Here is a 26,651-nt window from a genome sequence, read left to right on the forward strand (position 1 = left end):
CCTAAAAAGGAAAGTTTTAGAAGTCATTAAAAATGCTAAAATGGGCTGGTAAGATGGCTCAATGGTTAAGAGCACTGGCTGCTCTTTCATAAGAACTGGCTCAGCACCTACATTATATTCACAACAACTGCAACTCTAACCTCAGGGAGTCGCTTGCTCTCTCCTGGCCTCCTCAGGCACCAGGTATGCAAGCAAAACACCCACACACATTTAAATTATAGTTTAAAAGATTAAACAAAGCCCAGAATTGCAGGTGCATTCCTATAATCTCACTAGAGGCAGGAGGACTGTGCTATAAATTTGAGGCCATCCTGGTCTCCATATCCAATTCCAAGCTAGCCAGATCTTGTCTCAAAAGTACCAAACAATGAAAACAACCCAACCAAACAAAACCAGAAAGAAAGAAAGAAAGAAAGAAAGAAAGAAAGAAAGAAAGAAAGAACTCAAACAAAATATGATAAAAGATACACTAAATCCATATACATGTATTTACTTTACATGAGTTAAAAGAAATAAAATCACCCACTGATGTATGAGGAAATGCTACTGTCTTTTCGTTAGGTTTATTGTGAAAGGCCACCTTGAAGGCCACACTGCTGCCATGCTCCTCCCCAACAGTGCTGTCAATGCTGGCATGGGTCTCAGTTCCAATACTGGTTCCCTTTGCCCCAGAACCACCTTCCGGAAGGGAACATAGATTTGTGCCAACCATACCAAACTGCTTGAAGATAGAAGTTATTTCAAGAAAAACAGAACTTAACTGATGGAATGAGAGAAGTTACTTCCCTTTTGCTGCATTTCTTCTTTTAAAATTTCACAAGTAGAGTTACTATAGCAACCAGGGAGCCCTTACAGAAGCCCTGAATTCCACACAAGAGAAGTGGAAGCAGGAGTCTGCTTTCTGCCTAGGAGGGAGAGGAGCAGGGCTTGGCATGGGGTCCTTCAGAGGTAGGGACAGCTGTGGTAGAATAGCCTCACCTGACTTCTGCAATATGTCCCCTGACCTGGAAGGAAGGAATGAAAGTTGCCACAAGTAAGAGAATTTTGGCAACTTTGAGGACTCCCAGCTATATTTCCCATCATCTGGCATTTTTCAGGAGAATATATGGTTCTAGACACACCACAACAGAAAGAAAATACCTGAAGAAATAAGATCATGTCAACCATTCTTTTAAGTTGTCTCTATTTCCTTTTCCAATTGTGTGTGTGTGTGTGTGTGTGTGTGTGTGTGTGTGTGTGCGCGCGCGCGCACATGCCAGCACAGGCATTGGATTCTGTAGAGCTGGGCTGCAGTTACAGATAGATTTTAAAATGCTTGACATGGATCCTGGAAAGAGCACTTGGGTCCTCTGGAGGAAACAGTCAGCTCTCCAGATCTCCTCCTCTGAGACAAGGCCTCATGTAACACAGGCTGGCCTTGAACTGCTGACCCGAAGGCCTCTCGCTCAAACTGCTGGGGTTAAAGCTTTATAAAATCACTTCTTAGTCAGATTTCAAAGTTTTGGTGTTTGGGTTTTTTTGGAGAGGGGTGCCACTGGGACACGTTCTTTCGCTATCTAGCTTGGGGTAACCCATGGCAACCCTCCAGTCCAGCTAACAGATCCAGCTTTGCATTTCCGTTTAAAACAATATTTTTAGGAGATGCTTCCTATCACATGATTACAATTTGCTTTTGTCTTTTGAGACAGGGTTTCTTTGTCCTGAAACTAGCTCCATAGACCAGGCTGACCTTGAGCCTGCCTCTCTCTTAAGTGCTAGGATTAGGGGGTGCACCACCATGCCTGGCTAACTGATTATGCTTTTACTTTACAGTGGAATGTCATTTCTGTTTAAAAGACTTAGTTTCTTCTGAATTCACTCTCTAGAATAAGCATGGGAACCACAGGGACTTAACACTACCATTAACAAAGTAAAACAACAACAGCCACACCGAGTCTCTACGACATTATCTCACATGCATAAACAAGGAACATAAAACTCCCTCAGAATTCTTTATCTAGACAAGACTGAGGTTGTCGTAATTTGTGTGACCCACAGGCCAACACGTCCTCTTTCCATCAGAAACATTTCTAAACTTTGTTCACACCAGAAGCGGAAGCAAACGGAGAAACTGCTTTTGTCATCTGCACTCCTCTTGGCAGCTGAATGAGATTTTTAGTTGGATTCTGTTTTTTATTAACCAAACAATTTTTTATTTTCCTAAGTGCGAGAAAGCTTCCTAAAAAAGACAAATGCTGTGATGGACTAGGTATTTTAATCCTGTAGGTGAAAAAAAGAAGACGAGGCTTATTTTTAACTTTAAAGAAAACCAAACTCTGGCCTGGCACACGGATTCATCAGCAGTCCACACAGTAAGACAACACCACGAAAGGTACATTAGAAAATGCACCTACTTACCTCATCAGTGAACACGACTCCATGGAACAATCCACTCAGATTTAATAAGAAAATATCTGGCTTTTCTCTGCTCATGTGTTTAAAATCTCGTGACCTATTAGTGGGGAACTGGCTGGAGTTCTGCTGATGTTCTGCCGACTGCTGCATTCTTAGACCTCACTGTGTAAGGACAACCCATGTGTTACTTGCTACACCTCCCTGGGGGTTGGGCTGCTGCTGTGTTGCTCAAGGGAAGGAGTAGATGAGAATGGAGAGACATTTACTTATAATAGTGAAATAAGCAGTGGAGCAGCACAGAAACTTCAAGTACAATTGAGAATGGGATGGTTTATAAACACTACAGTCCTCGGGACAGGCTGCAGGAACACAGCTGTTCCTCTCCTGAGTTGCTGCCCTGGACAAAAGCTGCTACAGATTTGAGATCTGGAAACTAAGATTAACATCTCCAGTTGAATGGACCTCAAGTGCCATTTTGTTACTGTAACTTTATTTTTTAGCACAGAACACTCATTTTGGAGAATACACTGCGCAGAATTACTAAATAGCACAAAACAATTTCCTGAAAAAAAATAAGTCTTATTTCAGAAGATGAACTGGTAAAAATATTTACTGCTCATCATAATATATACATTACATAATTGGGAAAGGACTTTAATTTTTTTCTTCCAGCCTTAAAGAACTGAAAATAAATAAATAAAATACCCAAACTGTCTGAATTAAAGTATTTATAATACCACAGAAGGATGACAGATTAATTTTCTCACATTTGTAATAGTCTTCACACCTTGCATGCATGAAAACTACACACACACACACACACACACACACACACACACTGTTGTGCAGTGAGACAAGCCAGATTTTTTGTTTGTTTGTTTGAAACAGGCTCATTCTGAAGTCTCTGCTGGCCTCACCCACAGCCTCCCTGCATTGTGCGCCTCCATACCCAGCTCATTTCTAATGAACTCCCAGGTAACCCTGGTGAAGGCCTGTACTTTACTGCAGACTGCCTCAGTCACTACAAGCTCTGAGTGCATCCTTAACTGTGCATGCAACTGCATGGCAAAGGCACTTGACAACCCAGCAGAAAAACATCAAGCATGCCGTTCCAGAAGATTGCTCTCTTCTTTCAGCAGAGCTATTCATTCACAAGGGACTCTTAGTAACGGTGCCTGCTTGACAGGGATTCATGAATTATAATTGTTTATAGGTATAGTTAATATGGGTGGAGATGTGGCTTAATGGTGCAGCATATGTTTAACACATCAACTGTCAGCAACACACACACATGCACATACCACACATACACACATACACACATACACACATACACACACACACACACTACAGGTTGTTTGCATTTAAGGAATAACTTTTGTTTTCTGCAGGTGGATATATATTTAAATTTATACTCTTTTAAATTAAAATATAACCATACCACTTCCTTCTCATTTTCTTCTTCCCTCCAACCCATTCCATGTGCTAGGATTCACTGTGAGAAATAGCTGTGTGTGATAGCTGTGTGTGGTCCCTTTTCTCTTAGTATTGTATGTACAATATACAACTCATAGATATATAAGTGGCACCTGCTGCATCCTTTTAGCATTGCTTGAAGAGAAGCCAAAGAGATGTCTGAATTTCCCTTATTTTCTGTGTAAATTCTACCATGTCTATTTAAATCTCACTGCACAGGGGGAAACAATTAGCCCAGCTTACCCCACCACTGAGCCCAGTCAAGTTTCACCACTGTCAAAGTCAAATATTTCTGTCTCCTAAATATTGTAAGCCTCCATGGCAATATATAAATTACAGACCTGGGTTTGCTTTCCTTTTCTGAATAGCATTTACTTTGTGCTTCTTAGGCACTTTCTTTCTGAGACATTTCATTAAACCCTTACTATAAAAATTTATCATCATCATTTTACTAAAGAGAAAATGAGGTTTATGAGTTTTAAAAGGTTGACTGTTCTTATTTATAATAGCCAGAAGCTGGAAAGAACCCAGATGCCCCTCAACAGAGGAATGGATACAGAAAATGTGGTACATTTACACAATGGAGTACTACTCAGCTATTAAAAAGAATGAATTTATGAAATTCCTAGGCAAATGGATGGACCTGGAGGGAATCATCCTGAGTGAGGTAACACAATCACAAAGGAACTCACACAATATGTACTCACTGATAAGTGGATATTAGCCCAAAAACTTAGGATATCCAAGATATAAGATACAATTTGTTAACCGCATGAAACCTCAAGAAGAACAAAGACCAAAGTGTGGACAATTTGCCCCTTCTTAGAATTGGGAACAAAACACCCATGGAAGGAGTTACTGAGACAAAGTTTGGAGCTGAGACGACAGGATGGACCATGTAGAGACTGCCATACCTGGGAATTCATCCCATAATCAGCCTCCAAACACTGACACCACTGCATATACTAACAAGATTTTGCTGAAAGGACCCAGATATAGCTGTCTCTTGTGAGGCTATGCCAGGGCCTAGCAGACACAGAGGTGGATGCTCACAGTCAGCTATTGGATGGATCACAGGGCCCCCAATGGAGGAGCTAGAGAAAGTACCCAAGGAGCTAAAGGGGTCTGTGGAACAACAATATGAACTAATCAGTACCTCCCACCCCACCCCACGCCCCCCGAACTCGTGTCTCTAGCTGCATATGAATCAGAAGATGACCTAGTCTGCCATCAGTGGAAAGAGAGGCCCATTGGTCTAGCAAACTTTATATGCCCCGTACAGGGGAATGCCAGGGCCAAGAAGTGGGAGTGGGTGAGTAGGGGAATGGGGGGAGGGTATGGAGGAGTTTTGGGATAGCATTGGAAATGTAAATGAAGAAAATACCTAATTAAAAAAAGGGTTGGCTGTTCATACAAATAAAATGACAAGCTCTAAGAAGTTAATTTAAACTAGATGGTAGTGATGCATACCCTTAATCCCAGTACTCAAGAGGCGGGGGCAGGCAGACAGATCTCTGAGTTTTAGGGCAGCCTGATCTACACAGTGAGTTTCAGGACAGTCAGGCCCACACAAATATATTCTCTCAAAAACAGGACAAAACAAACAAGCAAACAAACTAGCCAATGTAACAAGTTAAGATATAATTGCATTTACGTTTCCTTTATAGACGAAAGCCAGAAAAGCAAAGTATTCTCAGGAAAGTGACAGCTCAACCAAGGTGAAGTTACACTAAGACTTCAATGGCAGACATCATGCTTAGCACACCTGGGACTCTGGCTTCCACTCCCACATCAAACTACAAATGGAAATCCGATTGTACACAAGTAGATGACGTACAAATATAAACAAACAAAGTAGTTTCTAGGTTTTCAATTCTATCCATGGAAGTTTCTTGTCCAGTTACCCATGCACTCGCACACTGTAAGCAGCAGCTTCACACTGTAAGTACCAATTTCTAGGTACTCACTAAAATAAACTAACATTGACCTCTAGGAATGGGGTGTGAGCTGAGCCTTTATTCATAAATACCAATACCTAGGAACACCACCAATTTTTTCCACTAGTGATTGGACAGACACTGCTCTGAGCTACTGCGGTGCGATGGTGTAGCTCAGCAAGAACAGCAGCAAACCAGAGAATCACATGCACACTAGAGAAGCAATGCAAAAGGAAACAGGTAATCCATGTGACATCCAAATGCAAAACTTATAGAAAAAGGAACATCTATTCTTGGAGGACTGATCAGAGTCACAGCTGCGTTCTCTAAAACAATGGTGAAGTGGAAACTTAAGGGTTCTTTGGAAAGTCAGTTGTATGGTAACTTGCTGGGGCAAGCACATGAAGGAGTGTTTTGTTAAAGTGGACACAGGTGTGAAAGGCTAAGCAGACTCAAGAAAGCACATTTCACTGAAGCAGATAGAGGAGAAAGGATGTTCTACTAAAGCAAACATGTGAAAGGACATACAATGAAGGATTCTTTGCTAAGGACATGCATGTGTTGGTCCACCTTACATTGTGTAGTTGAGAGCCATTTGTCAGGACATCATAGAGAGAAACAAATCAAAAACCTTCTGGTGGTGTGCTGCAGTTTCTTACCACTTCTGTGCACTCGGGGTGATTGGCAAAGTGATGTCACCTGAGACAGATGCATAAGCGAAAGCAAGACCTGTGGAGGGCATATGATGTCTGGAGATAGTATAAAAGAACTCTACGGACAGTGACAGGGCTGAGATGGGCTTGCTGGTACAGCAGCTGTGTAACGCTTATGGATCTAGTGTCTTAACTGCTCTTCGCTTTGCTGAGAGAAGCATAGCTAAGAACTTCTCCTGGTGTCCCTCCTGGTCCCTCCTGCTGACTTGTGCCTAGTGCTGAGGCCTGGCTGCCTCTGCTAGGTCATGTCACAGTTGTTGTTAACCTGACTCTACCGAACTGGACTGCTGGTGTATCTGTGAAGAGTTTGCAAGTGGATCAAGCTGCTGCTGCTAACCTGTAAACTGAACTGCCAATTTCCAAACAACACAGACAGGAGTTGCTCCAAAGAACCTTTCTAAACAGGTCCATGTCCTCCCTTTCTTTCCCACTATCTCAGGTGGGTGGTCTGCCAAAAGGGAGGTTAAAGCATTTAAGAACCATCAATAAAAATAAGATTTGAAAAAATTTAAGTACAAATGAAGCTTACACAGAAATATGTATGATCAATATTCACAATTATATTATAAAATAGTTATCTTAATGTTTAAAATCCTTTCTTTGTTAAAAATCACATAATAAGAACATAATAATTTATAATCACATGGTGGCACATGCCTTTAATCCCAACATTCAGGAGGCAGAGGCAGGTGGATTTCTGAGTTCGAGGCCAGCCTGGTCTACAAATTGAGTTCCAGGACAGTCAGCGCTATACAGAGAAACCCTGTCTCAAAAAACAAAAACAAACAAACAAAAAATTCAATGATGAGGACCAGATAGGAGATCATGAATTTCAGGCCATCTGGGCTACATAGTAAGACTATTTTCAAACACACACACACACACACACACACACACACACACACACACACAATGAACAAACCAAAACAACCAAAATCAAAATAAAATACCAGTAAGACAAGATTTGCAAAGCAAAGATAAAGAGGAGACAAAAACAATAGGAGGCTGACAGTTTGTTTTTAACAGCAGAATCTCAATTTCTAGTACATTCATGGCCTTTCTCGTCTTCAGGAACAGATATGAACATTGATTATGTTTGGTTTCTGAGACTTTAAAAACTCAGAACAAACTGTGAAATGTGAACTAATTATCTCTTTACAATAAACCCCTTTAACACAGTGTAGTGGTGTCAGCACACAGATGAATTCTTCTAAATAAATAGGTTCTGCTGCTTCCATTAATTTAAAATGCTTGTTATGCAAACCACTGTAGAGAATACCTATAATCCACACTAACCAGGTATACTTGTTCACAGAACTCCTTGCTCTCTGCAGGCAGCCTTAGTGAGCCACCACCTTACCCTTCATCTTTTCTCACTTTAGAGATACTATTTCAGCACAAATTCTACTGAATAGGAACCTAAAAAGTTAACAAGTTGTCTGTCTTAGTATTTTTATTTAAAGCTAATATAAACTGGTATATCATACAATTGAAAGGGAAAGTGGAAGGGGTTGGAGGGGAAGTGGGGGTATGAGAGGAATCTGATCTGGTATTGGGTGAGGGAAAAGGACTTAAGCTGGGAGGGCCAGCAGAAAGAATGTAAACAGGCAACCTTAGGAAATATGAGGTTGGGGAATCTCCCAGAATGCACCAGAGATTTGAGAGATTCCCAGGACTCAAAAGGAGGGAACTTAGATGAAACGCCCGACAGTAGGGAGAGGTACATATTGAGCCCACTTCCAGCAGGAAAACAGGACATTAAATGAAGAATGGGGTTCCCATCCCACACTCACAACTCTGACCCATAATTGTTTCTGTCTGGAAGAATTACAGGGATGGAAATGGAGAGGAGCCTGAGAAAAAGAAGGTCCAGCTACAGGCCCAAAGTGGGATCCAGCTCAACGGGAGGTCCCAAGGCCTGACATTATTACTGAGGCTATGAAGCGCTCACAAAAAGGGGTTTATCATGACTGCCCTCCAAAAGACCAAGAAGCAGCTGAAAGAGTCAGATGCAGATATTTGCACCCAACCAATGGTCAGAAGCAGCTGACCCCTGTTGTTGAGTTAAAGAAGGCTGAAAGAAGCTGAGGAGAAGGGTAGTCCTGTATGGGGACCAGCAGTCTCAATTAATCTAGACCCCTGAGATCTCTCAAACATTGGACCACCAAACAGGCAGCATACACCAGCTAATATGAGGCCCCCAACACACATACAGTAGAGGACTGCTGGGTCTGTGTTCATTCAGAGATGAAGCACCTAACCCTCAAAAGACTGGAGGCCCCAGGGCGTTTAGAGGTCAGGTGGGGTGGGGGGTGGGGACATCCATGTGGAGACAGGGTGGGGTGGGGAAGAGGTGTGCACGTATGTGGAGCAGTTGGAGGGTGGATGGGGAGCGAGGAATGGAATAGGAGTGTAAAAAAACAATTTAAAAATAAAATAATATTTTAAATAAACTTCCATGTACTAAATGTAATGTAATATAATAAGCCAGCTTTGATAAATTATTAATAAACATACCTTAACAATAAAGAAAAACTATACCATGTGGATGTTAGTACTTAATTTTGTTCAAGTAAAAATGACAGTAGGAAACATAATGGAAGACTTGATTTTCACTTGAGAAAGAAAATTCTCTTATTTTCAAATGTTGTTTAACTGAGAAAAATACCTATTTCTATACTACAAATATAATCTCTCTTGGGCCTAGGTAAAATATTAAGGCCTAGAAGTAATGTTAAGGCCTAGGTAACTGTTACCTGGCTAGCCTGGCAGTATAAAGAAACTTTCTAATGCCAAGACTGATTACATATTCTGTTATGTTCTGTGCTGTTGAAAGGCAATCAGCATAGAAGTCAGTAGAACTGTTTAACCACAATGAACATGGCCTGAACCAACCACCCAGCAGCACTTCCTGCACCTGTGGATCAGCTTTTATGGTATAAGCTTCCCCTGGGACAGATCCCAACATAAGAGAGACACCTATTTCAATATACAAAACTATTTGGAATAAGACTTCCATTTTAAGCAGTGGTCAAGTAAAGTTCCTAAGACCTTCCTGGGAACTGGCATTGTACTTGGCAGAAAGAGACATGTACGTGGGTGACTGACATCCTGGTAGACAAGCTAAGCTATCAATATTAGATAAATCCCCATCCTGGTAGATAAGTTAGGACATGAATATTAAACAAGGCAAGTCCTCTGCCACTGTTGAATACCCCAACCAATGGGAGCAGGTAAGTAAACAACAAAGGCGTATTTCTAAGGAAATCCCCTAAATCCTGATTGCTGAAATAACTTGGCACAGATATTTGTAGATTTTGCACATAAAAGCCCTGTAGGATCTTAAGTCGGTGTCATGGTTCAGTTCCTGAATCTGGACCATGCCCCTGGTCGATCAGGCCGGGGGCATATGCTCAATGAACTCTCCCTGTCTGACTGAGATTGCTGTTCATGTAGTTTGTGAGATGGTTCCTGGACCCCAACAATCTCATTCTATTTTGTATTTATTAATATTCTAATAACAATATAATGACACCAAATAGTATTGGTATTAAAGCAGTTCTCTTGGAAGTTAAAAATAGTTCAGTTAAAAAGTGCAAGAATCAATCTCCACTTTGCATGTCTGTGAACCTTAATAAAATAAGGCCTGGAAATCCTTAAACATAAGCCAGCAAATTCTTTGTTTGCATTTTTTGTACTAAATTGTTTTTGCATAAATTTTCAAAAAGAACTTACCCTTGAATATCTATTATTTTAGTTTAAATAAATTTTAAATAAAAATGTAGCGTTAAGTCTCAAGCCCTTGGACACCTGGCTGAGGTGATTATTTAGTATATCAAAGCAGACCTGGCCAAGAGGTTCTCCTAGCATCCCTCAGTCCCTACCAGTTATAGGCTATAGCTGGCATACCTGACCTTCTACCCAGGAGCTGGGCTGCCCTTTCCCCAGCTGCCCTTCCTTATATGATCCAGCCATTTTGGCTACTCTACTCTCTTGGTAAGTCCCTTGGCCTAGGCTGCCCCCTCTAGGTTGGTGGCTCCTTTTCCCTCCCCTTCTCCTCACATGGCCCAGGGTCATGTTCACACTGGACTCTCCCAGATGTTTCTACCTCTGGCTATGCTGTCCCTTTTATCTATAATAAACCTCCTCCTCCACTATACCTAGGAGCAGTCATGTTCTTTCCTTTCCTTTTTATTTTGCTTCTGGTGTTTTGTTTTGTTTTGTTTTGTTTTGTTTTGTTTTGTTTTTCATTCACATAGTCTATTGCCTCTTTAGTTGGTATGTTCAGTTAAAACTGCAGCTACATTGCTGCCAGGAAAGCAGGTAGGCTAACTGCAGATCTCCACCCCTCCTATCCCTCTTCTCCTCCCCAGACAACCTGCTGAAGTCTCCCTTCCCACCCATCCCTCATATCCAATGGATCATACAGATCTTTCTCTACTCCCTTCCTTCTCCATATTCACTATTATCCCAGCCCTCAAGGCCAGCAGACATCTCCTGAGAACCCACTATAAATAAATTTAAGCAATATCTACCCTTAAGGCCTGCTGTACAGAAGGAGAATTTCAACTCAAGGAAGTTAACTACACCTCAGAAAAAACAAGGTGGGGTGGGACTTACATGATAACAACAAAATAACAAAATCGATAAACAATGATCACTGATAATTCTCAACAACAATTCCCCCAATAAAAAGGCACAGACTGACAGATTGGATTAGGAAACAGGGTCCATTGCCCTGCTACATCCAAGAAACACAACTTATTATTACCTCAGGGTAAAAGGGCAGAAAAAGATTTCATAAACAATGGATGCAAGAAGCAGACAGGTATATTACATTAATATCTACAAAATAGGGTTTAGACCCAAACCAATCATAACAGATAGGGAAAGATATATATACATCAAAAAATTGACCAAAGGACACTACAATTCTAAATGTCTATGCACCAAGAACTATGACAGCCAAGTTTATAAAAGAAACACAACTATAGCTAAAATCACATATTGACCCTCATACAGATAGTGGGTGACCCAATTCTCACCAATAGACAGGTCAGCCAGACAAAACTAAACAGATAAATCTAGAGTCAAACAGCATCATAAACAAATGACTTAAAAGATATTTACAGAAAAATTCCCCCAAAGAAGATTATTAGCAGGTTGTGTAATGTTCTGCAAAACTGACCACATACATGGACACAAAGGAAGTCTCAACAGACATAGGATCATTAACCCCTGCTTCCTATCTGACTACCACAGATTAAAGCTGATCATTAATGAGAAGAGAAAAGACAGAACGTACACAGACACATGGAAACTGACCAACTTGCTACTGAATTAAAAATGGATCAAGACAGAAATCATTATAGTATTAAACACAACAAACCTGCAGGACACAATGAAGGAGTCCTAAGTACAAGCTCAATGCACTCCGTACTTACATAAGAATATTGGAAACATTTCACATCAGCAACTTAATAGTACACATGAAAGACAAGGGGGGGGGGAAGGAAAACAGAAGTAATACCCCAAAGTAGAAGACTAGAAATAATCTAACTAAGGGCTGAAATCATTAAAGTAGAAAAAGCAATAACAAACAAAACACAGGACAAAAATTAGTGAGACAAAGAGCTGTTTCTTTGAGAAAAAAGAAAAAACAAAAAAAAAACAAAAACCAGTAAGATGGATAAGCTCTTAGCTAAATTAACTAAAAAAGAAGTTCCAAAGTAATAAAATTAGAGACAAAAGGAGGGACAACAAAACAGACACCAAGGACATCATAAGGATATACTTTAAAATCTGTTCTTTGCCAAACTGGAAAACAAAACAAAACAAAAAATAAATTTCTTGATATATATGGCTTACCAAAGTTAAAACAGGATCAGATAAGCAATTTAAAAAACAAAAACAAAAAAATCTTGTAAACCAAATACAAAAACACATCAAAAAGACCACACACATCATGATCAAGTAGGCTTGTTCCCAGAGATGCAAGGATGATTCAGCATATGTAAATTGATAAATATCATCTGCCTGCCATATAAGTACACTAAAAACAATAACAACAACAACAACAAACAACACATGATCATCTCATAAGAGAAAAGACCTTTGATAAAATCCAACATTCCTTCTTGATAATAGTTCAGCAGAGACTAGGCATGCATAGGACACACCCCAACATAACAAAGGCAGCTAACAGGAAGTCCACAGCCAACATTAATTTAATTGGAGAAAAACTGAAAGCATTTCTACTAATAAGACAAGTCTATCTACTTTCACCATACCTATTCAATATAAAGGTAAGTCCTAACTATAGCAATAAAACAACTGAAGATCAAGAGGGTACAAACAGGAAGGGAAAAAGTCAAAGCATCTCCATTTGCAGATATGATTTTATACATAAGTGACACCAGGAAACTTCTACAGCTGATAAACACTTGCAACAAAGTAGCAGGACACAAAGTTAACACACAAAATCAGCAGCTTTCCTATATACAAATAACAACAGACTGAGAAACATCAAGGAAACATCAAGGAAACAACACCCTTCACAATAGCCACACAAACAAATTATCTAGGGATAATTTTAACCAAGCATGTGAAAGACTTGGACAATAAATTATTTAAAACACTGGAGCAAGAAATTAAAGAAAATCTAAGATGGGAAGATCCCCTGTGTGCATGGGTTGGTGGCATTAATATAGTAAAAATGGCCGTCCTACCAAAAGCAACCTAGAGATTCAGTACAATCCCCATCAAGTTTCCAACACAATCTTCAGCTTCATATGTAAACACACACACACACACACACACACACACACACACACACACACACACACACGAGAGAGAGAGAGAGAGAGAGAGAGAGAGAGAGAGAGAGAGAGAGAGAGAGAGAGAGAATAGCTAAAACAATCCTGACTATTAAAGAACCACTGGAGGTATCACCATCCCCAATCTTAAACTGCACTACAGAGGTATAGTATCTCTGTGCTATGTAAACAGCATAGCATTGATTTAAAAACAAACACATTGAACAATGGATCCCAAGTATGTAAGTTCACATACTTATGGACACGTGATTTTTAATAAAGAAGTCAAAAAATTATGCTGGCAAACAAGACAATATCTTCAATAAATGATGTTGGTCAACACAGATGGCTGCATGTAGAAGAATCTAAATATATCCATATTCATTACCTTGCACAAAACTCAACTCCAAACGGACAAGGACCTTAACATTAGGCCAGAATCACTGAATCCGACAGAAGAGAAAGTGAGGATTAGTCTGGAATGCAGTAGCCTAGGAAAAGGCTTTCTGAGGGACACCAAAAGCACAGGTACCAGCAGCAACGTTAATAAATGGAACCTCATGAAACTGAGAAGCTTCCATGTGGCAAACAGCACCATCGTTTGGACAAAGTCACAGGCTACAGAACAGAAAACTATCTTACCAATTACAATCCAATGGGGATTAATAACTAAAATAGTTAAAGAATTAACAACAAAAAAGTGGACATCAAGAAAACAACCTAGCTAAAAAGTGGGTTATGGAACTAAATGGAGAGTTCTCAAAAGATGCTAAAAATACAAACAAAGAAACAAACCAAACACATAAGGAAATGTTCAACTTCCTCAGTCATCAGGAAAATGCAAATCAAAACTACTACACCAGTAATAGCCAAGATGAATAAAACAAATGACAGCTTATGCTGGTGACAGTGTAAAGCACTGCTGGTGGGATTGCAAGCCTGTATAGCCACTATGGAAGTTGGCATGGCCATTCTTCAGGAAGCTGGGACTAGATCTCATTCAAGAACCAGCTATTCTGATCTTAGACATATACCCAAAGGGCACTTCTTTCTACTCCAGAGACATTTGCGTATAACCACATTCATTTCTACTCTTTTTATAAAAGCCAGAAACTGGGAAAAGCCTTTTATTCCCTTGATATGACTTATATACAGTTTTGGGGATGATTCAGGGTTTGACAGCAGGTACTCTCATAGGCTTGGACTGAGTTTGGGGAAACCTTATTTGCATGTGGGAGGGCTTGGTGCAGCTACTATGTGATTGTTGCCTCATACCTCTCTGCAGGGAGGCTGTAGGAGGCTGTAGCTACCTGACAGGAGCCAGGTTCCCAGGGGGTGTGGCCAAACTCCTGCAGGTGGAAATCACTGCCTACCAGGGCTCCGGGTTCCAGACCTTTGCTCCACCGGGGACCAGGCTATCTGTGCACAGCCCACCACCCCACAGATAGGTACACTACTATCCATAGAACTAGAGAGGTTAGGTATAATGTAAGGGACTAGTGGGAAGGGAAGAAACTAAGGTAGGAGAAAGAGTATATAATTTGAGAGATCAGATGGAAATCTTAACACAGAATAAGCATCTTAAAATATATACATATATGAAGAAATCTAGATGGAACCAACAAGTAATGGAAAAGACAAAGTCCAAACTAGAAATCTCTCATCACCAAATGAAACCTTCAGTATCAGGGTTCCATATAATTAACCAACTAGTCAAATGGTCCCACGGAAACCCCCCCAAACAACTCAGGCTATTGTCAAGACTATTGGTGACTTTACAAAATTAACTGATGATTAGTTCCTCTTGCTAAACTCAATACCTAACTCACTGAACATAAATAAGTCAAGCTGGTACCTACCTAGACCTTTCACCCCTTACTGACTAGTGTTCATGGTACTGGAAGGTACTGTGCACACTACCTGAGGAAAAAATGTAATCACCAACCCAACTACAAACTCTGAAATCTACAGTGGTGACCTACCTGTATGATATGCTGGTGCCAACAGTGGCAGTAACCAACCACTATCTGATTGGAACCCATTCCTATCACTGCTGTGCTAGACAAGAACTCAAGACTAGGTAGGTCATGGGCCTAGGAGAAAACAAAATATTACTATTCTGTTAAAGAAAGAAAGAAAGAAAGAAAGAGAGAGAGAGAGAGAGAGAGAGAGAGGGAGGGAGGGAGGGAGGGAGGGAGGGAGGGAGGGAGGGAGGGAGGGAGGAAAAAATGACTCACTGTGTTCTACCCACCTTACTCAGCCACCATCAGAGAAGGTTCCTCCTTCAGTCATGGGAACAAGAACAGAGACAAACAACTGGACAATGTGCAGAGTAAGAGGCCTTGGAATACTCAATCCTACATGGGATGTCTACATCAAACCCCTCCCTTCAGGGCTCAGGGGAAAATGTGGAAGAGGAGGCTGGAAGATATCATAGAAACAGTGTCTTTCAGACAAAACAGGACTGAAGTACATAAGAACTCAGAGACTATGGCAGCATGCTCATATCCAATCCAAATGGTGTCCCAGCTGAGAGAGGAAGTGCACATGTGCTGCATCCCTAACCCAGAACCTATATCTACTTGAAAACCCACGCACAAAGTAAAAAGTAGTTTTCTCCAAGGAGTCTTACTGGGGGAGTCTTACACAATGGAGTACTACTCAACTATTAAAAACAATGAATTTGTGAAATTCTTAGGCAAATGGATGGATCTGGAGGATATCATCCTGAGTGAGGTAGCCCAATCACAAAAGAAGTCACTTGATATGCACTCACCGATAAGTGGATATTAGCCCAGAAACCTAGAATACCCAAGATACAATTTGCAAAACACAAGAAAATCAAGAAGGAAGACCATGTATGTATGTGGATACTTTATTCCTCCCTAGAATAGGGAACAAAATACCCATGGAAAGAGTTACAGAGACAAAGTTTGGAGCTAAGACTAAAGGATAGACCGTTCAGAGACTACCTCACCCAGGGGTCCATCCCATAATCAGCCACCAAATGCAGATACTATTACATATGCCAGCAAGATTTTGCTGAAAGGACCCTGATATAGCTGTCTCTTAAGAGGCTATGCTGGGGCCTGGCAAACACAGAAATGGATGCTCACAGTCATCTATAGGATGGAACACAGGGTCCCCAATGGAAGAGCTAGAGAAAGTACCCAAGGAACTGAAGGGGTCTGCAACCCTATAGGTGGAACAACAATAAGAACTAACCAGTACCCCCGGAGCTCATGTCTCTAGCTGCATATGTAGCAGAAGATGGCCTAGTTGGCCATCATTGGGAAGAGAGGCCCCTTGGTCTTGCAAACTTTATATGCCCCAGTACAGGGGAATGCCAGGGCCAAGAAGTAGGAGTGAGTGGGTAGAGGAGCGGGGGAGGGGGTATAGGGGACTTTTGGGATAGCATTTGAAATGTAAATGAAGAAAATATCTAATAAAAATTTTTAAAAGCCTCTTAAACAATATAATCATGAATAATAATAATAAAAAGGAACCACTTAGGGCCATATCCAGCTGTACATGGCAACACACACACACACATACAGAAACACACACACACACACACACACACACACACACTGAATTAAATGGTATTTTTGGAGATGTTCTGTCTCATAGTGCTTTTGTTTGTTTATTTATTATGGTGTCTAATTTTGTGTTTTTATGGGTTTTATGTGTCTGTGTCTGTGCATGATTTGTATTTTTCTTTTGTATTTGTCTGTTTGCTTTGTTTTATTCTGGCTTGTTTGTTCTTTTATTGGCTTATTTGGTTTCTAAAGAGAGAGAAAAAGAAAGTACAATGTTGAATGGATGGGGATGAATCTTGGAGGAGATGGGAGAGAGGAAACCATAATCAGAATATACTGTATGAAAAAAGTTATTTTTCTTCCTTTCCAATCTGCCATCAGGGGTGGAGCCAGTGCCACGATGCAGATTTTTGTGAAGACCCTTTTGGGGAAGACCATCACGCTTGAGGTTGAACCCTCAAACACTATAGAAAATGTAAAGGCCAAGATCCAGGATAAGGAAGGACTTGCTCCTGATCAGCAGAGGCTGGTCTTTGCTGGTAAGCAGCTGGAAGATGGCCGGACTTTGACTACAACATTCAAAGGGAGTCCACCCTTCATCTTGTGTGGTGCTAAGAAAAGGAAGAAGATGTCTTACACCACTCCCAAGAAGAGTAAGCATAAGAGGAAGAGGGTTAAGTTGGCTCTGCTGAAAGGTGGATGAAAATGGCCAATCAGTTGGCCTCATCCAGAATGTCCTTCTGATGAGCGTGGTGCTGGAGTTATCGTGGGAAGCCACTTTGACAGGCACTGCTGTGGCAAGTGTTGTCTGACTTAACTGCTTCAACAAACCAGAAGACAAGTAGTTGTGTATGAGTTAATAAAGATAAGGAACTGAAAAAAAGAAGAGAAAATATTTTCAATAAAAAACTAAGTAAAAGGTTTAAGGTGAAGTTACTATAGCAAAAAATTGTTTTAGTATTATCATAACAAAAAATTATTAAAATATAAAATGGGATCATCACAATAAAAAATGAATACAACTAGAACATAGTCTACCCGTCTACCATCCTATGCTTTCTACCAGGCTACCTATTTATGCTTTCCCACTTTGGCCAGCCAGCTTCTCCTTACTTCCTAGCCATGTGCTTAGTCACCTGACTAAACACCCCACTGTTTTTGTTTTTTCTCTGAATAGCTGTTGGCTTTGATTTTTGTCCTCTTTGGATAGCTGACAGATGTGAGGGCTGTAGGCAGTCCCTCCACAGTGAAGTACACTTCAAACTCCCTTTCCACTTCCTGCTTCAGTGTTGGCTAATGCACCCCCACTGAAGTTTCAGGAGAGTCGGGAAGGACGTGCAGGGTTTCCTCAGGGAGTAAAAGCCGAAAAACAGCATTTCTTCACAATTTATAGCGAGGGACTCTGTTAAGTTTGCAAGTCTCTACAGTTGAGGTCACCACAGTGTCACAATACTTACAGGCCAGGGCTAATCAGGCCACTTGGGATAAAGCCTACATTCTGCAGGAGGCTTGCGGGCTCTGCTCCTGCTTGCCTTTCCACTCCTGTTTTTTCCCTTCTGTGCTTCAAATATGTTCCCAATGGTCATTTGGGTTTTGAGAAGGAAGTCAAGAAAATTTACTTTTTACAGAAATTTTGACGGGAACTTATATTTAACCCAACTCTGAAATAAAGACGCAGAGAAGCCTCCTGCGGGCCTTTAAGAAAATAAAATGTAGGTTTTGCTCTTATCAGGTGAAGCAAAGGATAAGTTACAGCCAATAGTATAACTTAGGACACTAAAGGAACAGCTTTCATTTCTCTAGGTTTTACTAGCTACCTGATCCAAATGTCTTCTAAATATTCTTTCTCTTCTCCAAGAGCACTAGCTGGGTAAACAGTAGCCACTAAAACCTTTTGTACTGGCCACAGAAAAATTATTTTTACATGTATCTATTGATTGATTGATTGATTGAGTGTGTGTGTGTGTGTGCATGTGTGCACATGCATTTGAGTGCTTGTGTGTGTGCACATGTATGCACGTGTGCTTGGACACACACACTATGGAGGTCAGAGAATAACTTGCAGGGGCTGATTCTCTAGAGACAGACACTGGGCTCTCAGGGCTGACTGAAGGTGCTTTTCCCTGCTAATCCATTTCCTTCACCCATGCTGCAAAACTATTTATAAGGTTTCAGTAAGGATGTGAAAGAAAACATACCTAAAAATGTAACCAGTTAGCATCCTCATTTATTTTTTTTCTCTCTCTCTTCTGTCATATAATGATACTGTCAATCATAGTTTCTCTTGATATGATTAGTACTATGGCACAGTGATAAATAAATACCCAAAGAGAGAAAATTAGTAATACTAGATAACGTTTTCCAACATTTTCTTTGTAATGAGAAATAAGGTCAAGGATGCAGATAGCCAACTTTAAACAACACACTCCAGCACATTTTTTAGAGTCTTATCTGATAGACCAGAAACACATGAAATCTTCTAAATATTATCCTGTCAATTTCTCTATATATTGCTACCCATAACAGCAATGCTAAAAACAGAGGTTCATTTTCTGTAGTTGTTAGTCTCCTAAGGATTATACAACTTATACAGCACTGATGTATGTAACATTTTTGATTGCACATTAATCATTGCTTAAATTCAATATAGTCTCATATAAGTAAACAAGGTCACTGCTACTAACATATAACTCACTGTTGACAACAGCATGGGGTACTAAACAGGTAGCTGAGACTCAAGTTTAAAGTTCCTTTTTAAAATATGTATAAGTGTTTGCCTGCATGTATACATGTATATACATGTATACATGTATACATGTGCACCGTGTGCATGCTGATGCCTGTGGAGGTCAGAGGAGGCCAGATTCATCAGAACTGGTGTTACAGATAGCTGTCAGCAGCTGTGTGAATGCTAGGAAACACAAATAGCAGCAAATTTCCTCAACTACTGTGCCCTCTCTCTAGCCCAAAGATTAAGGTTTAAAATACTAGAGTTACCAGCATTTTTAGAACTAGAGTTACCAGAACATTAGAGTTACCAGCAGCAAACTAGAAAATATCTTTTAAATCAAATCTAAAAATTAAATTCAAAATCCTTCTATATAATAATGTGGCTCATATCTAGGCCCCTGGGGATATTTACATAAAGTTATGCTTATTTCTTCCCTAAGTTCACAGTTCTTTGGGCCATACCAACTATACCATTCTTGAGCGCCAGAAGGGATCAACATGACTAAGTGTCCTGGCCTTTGTGGATTTCTTTTTAACACATTTTAAAAAAATATTTAGCTAAGTGCCCTGTGATGTTCTTTAGTCCTTGTCTTCACTATACCCGAAGCGGGTGAGTGCCCATCCTGCCCATTGTTAGGATCAGTAAGCACCTTCATCAGACACTGCATATAATCTTATAAATAGGTCTCTTCTTAAATAGAAAAAAGGAAAGTAGTTGAGGGAAATGGTTATTGACAAGCTTGGTTGGAGACCTTTTTTGTTATAGGTTCCAGACAGGAAGGCTGTCAGAAGCAAGTGTTCTTTTTGTTTGGTCTCCTTGAGTATAAAATCTACCGTAAGTACCTAATGCATCAATGGACATATGCATATTATAAAATAAAAATGAAACTCAAGATAGGAGCCTAATGAAATGGCCCAGTGGTCACGAGCACGGGCTGTTCTTTGAGAAAACCTGTTCAGGTCACATTCACCTGTAATTCCAGTTTGAGGAGATTTGATACCGTCTTCTAACCTGTGCAGAAGCCAGGCATGCACACAGTGCACATACATTCATACACATAAAATAAAATAAATACATCTAAAAAAGAAACAACAGATGAGAAAAGGCTAAAACATTGAGTAAATATATTCCTGCAGTTTTAAAATTCTTGCTTATGTAGTTCAGAATATAGCCATCTACAGAGTTTTTCCACACATGGTATTGATGTCTCCTCTGATTGAGGGTTCCCCACTACACTTTCTAACCAAATCATAGATAATATAAATTCTGATCTTCCAACTACACAAAAGTTTCTTCTAAAATTCTAACAATTTCCCACATGTCCTTCTGGGTAACAAAGAGTTGCTTTATTTATGTATCTTTTTAAAGTTTGGTCTAAAGTCTATTACAATGATTTTAATGATTTATACTTTTCACTAAGTTAAAAGAATCTTACTTCAATATGGGTATAGATAAAGAAATCAGGTTTTTTGGGGGGAGGGGGTGGGGGGAGATACTTAACACCTATCTAACAGAGACCTTTCCAGGCAATCACTTAAAAAATATTTTCTCTAGTACATTTTTTTCAGCACTTTCTCATTCAAATGTCACTTTGACCTCAAAGGGAAAGACTGTATAATTTACTAGGGAAACTTCTCAGCACTACACAGGAAAGTTGTCAAAATAAGAACATTCAGAATTCTTATATGGCATTTGCTTAAATCCTATGCTCATTGTGTAACCTGTGGTGTTTATGGTCACACAGTACCAAGTACTGGCATGTGGCAGTGGGCTATGCACAGACAGCCTGGTCCCAAATTGTCAAAATAAGAACATTCAGAATTCTTATATGGCATTTGTTTAAATCCTATGCTCACTGTGTAACCTGTGGTGTTTATGGTCACACAGTACCAAGTACTGGCATGTGGGGCAGTGGGCTGCGCACAGACAGCCTGGTCCCCAGTCAAGCAAAGGTCTGGAACCCCAGGGACCTGATGAGTGGTGATTTCCACCTACATGAGACAGAAAGTGTTTAATCATGTCTCCGGGACCCCTGGCTCTTGTCAAAGTTATCACACTACAGCCCCCACAGGAGAGATAAAGCCCCAAGCTTCTGGCATTCTGGCTAGACTCTACCCCCACAGTTACCTGACTATAGCCAGGTATGCTCCTCCCCACAGCTACCCTACAAGACAGCCCAGCCCACTATAAAAGGGGCTGCTTGGCCCCTCCCCTCTCTTTCTCTTTAAGCTCTCACCTTTCTTACTCTCATCTCTAGCCCTCTCTCTCTGTCTCTCCCTACCCCCGCCCCCCATGGCCATGGCCGGCCTCTCTCTCTCTCTCTCTCTCTCTCTCTCTCTCTTTCTCTCTCTCTCTTTCTACCTTCTCTCTTTCTCACTGCCTTTCTACAATAAAGCTCTAAAACTACAGACTGTCTCTGCTCATCAAGACCCACCATGCTTGAATGATGGGATAAGCTTTCCCTTAATGAGCTGTGTCTAACCTCTCACCAGAAGGCCTTTCGTTGGAGCCATGGACCGGACCAAGGACTCTTGCCAGCTTGGGAACCATCCAGTACCCCCTCTCCCCCTGCCCTCTCCTCCCTTCAGCCCTGGGACTGACCAAGGCATCCCCAGGGCCCCCATTTTGTTCTCAGCAGTTCTGCGGTGTCCAGCAGTCTCTGGGATGCCTGAGACTGAAAACTTGTTATCTCTGGTCTCTGTGAGGCCCAGAGACCTCGGGCTGCCCCATGTCCATCCCCCGGGGAACTGGGGTTCCGTGGCTTCCCACAGCCAGACACCCACCCAGGGCTGAGTAGAAAGCATGCGGCAGTCCTTCCGCATCCGCCCACCCAGAGCACCGGAACTCTGGCAGGACACGTTTTCTCCCACTCCCTTTATTTCCCCATGCCCACTGCCCCCACACTGGCAAATGCCACTACCTGAGATAATGTAAGTCGGTCAACATAACTAGCAGATTGTAAAATGTCAGGCACAAAGGACACAGTGAACTTGTATGCTTACCCTCTGCACTTCTCCCAGAACTCCTCACAGGCATCAGATATACTAGATACATTTGAAACATGGAACAAAGGTGCCAGAGAACTTCCTGGGATTAGAAGTGCTAACTTTGGTGGCTCAGGCCTGTATGTCAGCACTCAGAGGCAAGATGATTTGAGACAGAGAGCAGGCTTATACAGTGAGTTCTAGGCTGGTGGATATGGGCACGGGGAGTGGGTACTGAGTCTTTTTTTAACTTTTCATTAAAATATTTCATTTGGGCACCTGCTTCCTGTCCCCAGTAGACTGTGTACACAATACTCAACATACTACTGCTTTGAAGATGACATCTAGAAGACATATGTTAATCATATTTGGGTTCCTAAATAGTTCAAGGATTTTACACATTTTATCTTTAATATTTAATTTTTCCTAGGATTTAAATAAATTATAAGTACAACTTGTACTGATTAACTTTTACTGTTAACTTGACACAACTGGATCCTCCAGGGAAGAGAGAACCTCAACAGAGTAATTGCCTCCACCAGATTTTGTGTGGACAGGTCTGTAAGGGATTGTCTTGAATAATAATCAATATGGGAGGTCCCAGCTCTCTGTGGAGGGCATCATCCCAGACAGGTGGGACTGGACTGCATAAGAAAACAAGATGAGCAAGCCAGAGAGTCCAGCCAGCAAGTAGCACTCTTCTGTGATCTCTGTTTCAGTTCCTGACAAAAAAAGGACTTAAATATATTATAGCACCAATGCTAAAATTATGATGCAATATAGATAGTAGGCATATGTGCCACCTACCTACAAAAGCATTGAGCAGTCAGATAATTTCAAGCAGTGTTTTTACAAAATTTTAATTGTATTCTCTACATGAGTCTAGATTGCAGGGGGGGTGATCTAACATTATAATTTGATTCTGGGACATAAGTCACCACAATGAAAAAATTAAATGTATTTCATTAGTTTATAAATCTCATCTAATTCTTATCCAGAAGCAAGAGGGCTGGATATGTAACACAGTTGTAGAGCTATTTATGCTCAAGGCTCCATGTTTGATCCCAGCACCAAAAATAATAAATAAATGTAAATGCAGTAAGATCATCTGGTAATAAAATGTCTGAATAAAAATTATCATTAATAAAAGCACAAATTAAAATAATATTTCCAAGCCTGGAATTCAAATAAATGGTCATAAATTACATAACCCAATGCTAAAGAGATTGTTAATCTAACTTATCCCTAGAAATATAAATTGAAGCAGCAACTGAATAAAACATACCAAAAAACTACAAGTTACCTCCCTCTGTAACCTTAAGATGTAAAGATCAATAAAAGTTAGAACAAATCCCTCAGACTAATAACAACAATTTTTTTAGACGTAATTTATGTTGTCCAGGCTGACCCTGGACTCTGGGTTCAGCAATCTTCCTGCATTAGCTTCCCAATTAAGTGGGAATATACCTATTCTTACCATACCCAATCAAATTTAGGTTTATACCCTCTGCAGTTTATCAAGCATCAATATAAGAATTTATGTTCAGTATTTATGACCCTTACCAATGTCATCGTTAAATAAATAATGAACCAGAATGGTGTTCACAGGCTCATGGTACTACGGGCAAAGTTGGCATGGTATCATATTAACCACAGCTTCAGAGGGGAAGTTAGTTCCAGTTTGCAGCTTAGTACCATCCTTTCAGAGCACTTTTAGGTTTTTGTTTGGTTAGGTTTTTTTTCTTCTTCTGTTGACTAACACTATTATTTTTTTAATTGGCTTCTGAGAATAATTTCAGTCCTGCTTTCAGCTGATTTAGTTATACTAATGCACTGATTTGTGATTAGTGGTAAGTTATGTACTGAAGTCAGGTTTGTGGGTGGGGTGGCATAGCTCAGTGGTAGAGCACGTGCCTATCATGCTCAAGGTTAGAAATTCAATCACTGCTTACAAAACTAACCAAATAGAAGGACAAATGAGAGAGGCTGGAGAGAGAACTGAGTGGTCAGGTAGCTTGCTGTTCTTGCAGAGGACCTGATATGTGTTCTATATCAAGTACCTTAAAACTGCCTGCAACTCCAGCTCAGCAGAATTCAATACCTTTCCTGGTCTCTGTGGACACTCTGTGCACCCACACACCTAAAAATCAAAGAGGTCATTTTTTAAAAAATGAAAAATAAAATCAAGTTAATCACTGAAGTAAATATTATCCCTTTTGGCTGAAGACTATTACTGCAATGATCTTTATTAAGAGCTTTGTTTGACCAGCAGAGATAGCTAAGTAAATGTGCTTGCTCCCTAGCCTAAAAACCTGAATCCTCAGTGGCCACGTGATGGATGACAAGAACTGACTCCTGAAAGCTGTCCTCTGACCTTCACACATGTGACCCCCACCAATGGGGAAAGGAAAGAGCTCATTTGCCTCCATCTTTAAAATGAGTAAATATCAATTTAAAATTATAAATACATTCAAAATAAGTTTGCCTTCTGTGAGATTCTTCCTCTGTACATTCTTGGCTTATTTCTTTAGTCAAGAGACACAAGTACTTACCACAAGCATCTGCAAAAATACAGTTTCTGTCTACTTGTATTGCTTTCAACATTGTCAGAAGGGAGTTGGCTTGAAGTAGTTCAAGATAAAACAAATACTTTATGTAAAATGTCATTACCAGCAGAATGCTGTATACTAACAGAGATGTTCTTAAAAGAATAGTAGGGATGTGTGTTCCTTAGTTTTTTGTCAAACTGACACAAGCTTCAGTCATCTGGGAACAGGGACTCTCAATTGAGAAAATGACTCCATAAAACTGACCTGCAGGCAAGCCTATGGGGCATTGTTTTTTGTTTGTTTGTTTGTTTGTTTTTGATTAGTGACTGACATAGGAATGTTGAGCCCACCGCGGGCCATGCTACTCCTATGCAAGTGGTCTTGTGTTGTTTAAGAAGGCAAACTGAGCAAACTATCACAAAGCCTACAAGCAGCAGTCCTCTGTAGTCTCTGCTGCAGTTCCTTCTTCCAGGTTCCTGTTGTGCTTCAGTTCCTATCTTGGCATCTCTTGATGATGAATTGTGATGAGGATCTATAAGCCAAATAAACTCTTCCCCTACAAAGTTGGTTTTGATCTTTTATGTGTTTCTTTGTTTTCTCACAGCAACAGAAGGCAAGCCAGAAAAGGACAGGTAGAAAAAGCAAAACAAATATGCAAAGACTTGACTCATTCAAGAAGAGGACCATTCACTGCAATTTTCCAGATCCACCAATGAAGATTCCTTAGTTATTCTTAAGAATTTTAAGGATTTCTGAGTAGAACTTACTCTTTTTCTTATTCTTTCTGTTAAATGCTTTTTTGTCTTACAGTGTATATCCACAAGGCTTTAGGTAAGCATCCAAGAATACACAGATAATCAAGGCAAATTCTACCACTTCCTACTATATCATCAGGGAGAACTGAGCAAGAATGAGCTGATGCCTATCTGACATTTGGAAGAACTAGTTTTCTCTAGTAAGCTAAAAACAGAGACACTGGAGTAAGGTGGGAATCACTAACTTAGTCTCATTGTATCTTAGACTAGATTTGTATATGATTTGTATGAGAAAGGTAAAGACTATTGTTTCCATTAATTTATGCATTTGTGAGATACTGAGTGTTTTCTTTTCTTTTGATATTTCTAGGCTATGTGGCTTGTCTCCAAACATCTTCACTGAGTTACAAATCAAATCAAATCAAATCAAATCAAATCAAATCAAATCAAATCAAATCAAATCAAGACTATAAATAGAGCCAGCCGTGGTGGCACACACCTTTACTCCCAGTATTCAGGAGGCAGAGGCAGGCAGATTTCTGAGTTAGAGGCCAGCCTGGTCTACAAAGTAAGTTAGTTCCAGGACAGCCAGGGCTACACAGAGAAACCCTATCTTGAAAAACCAAAGACTATAAACAGACCTGCCCTGCCCTACATGAACAGCTTCAGGCATAGCAGTGATGGATAAAACTTTAGAGCACTGTGAGAATTCAGAGAAGAGAAGGCAAAAATTAAGAAAAAGTGGTAGTTTAGGAGTA

At 40.4% G+C, this 26,651-nt stretch overlaps 1 protein-coding gene and 1 pseudogene across 6 annotated transcripts in view; one reads left to right on the forward strand and one right to left on the reverse strand.

Annotated features, from left to right (window-relative positions):
• The window catches only part of Fgd4 (FYVE, RhoGEF and PH domain containing 4), a 185,635-nt gene that overhangs the window by 94,169 nt on the left and 64,815 nt on the right, over nucleotides 1–26,651 (reverse strand). The window contains exon 1 of one of the 6 annotated variants that reach the window (XM_029470307.2): nucleotides 2,398–2,662. The exons of the other annotated variants lie outside the window; for them this stretch is intronic. The gene's annotated coding sequence lies outside the window, so the exon portion shown is untranslated. Of the gene's footprint in view, nucleotides 1–2,397; nucleotides 2,663–26,651 lie in introns of those variants that run through there. 6 annotated transcript variants of the gene reach the window in all.
• On the forward strand, nucleotides 17,275–17,719 carry LOC110311731 (ubiquitin-ribosomal protein eS31 fusion protein pseudogene; annotated as a pseudogene).

The sequence above is a fragment of the Mus caroli genome, unplaced genomic scaffold (assembly GCF_978045245.1).
Source record: "Mus caroli unplaced genomic scaffold, Mus_caroli_1 scaffold_17, whole genome shotgun sequence".
Classification (NCBI taxonomy): Eukaryota; Metazoa; Chordata; class Mammalia; order Rodentia; family Muridae; genus Mus; species Mus caroli.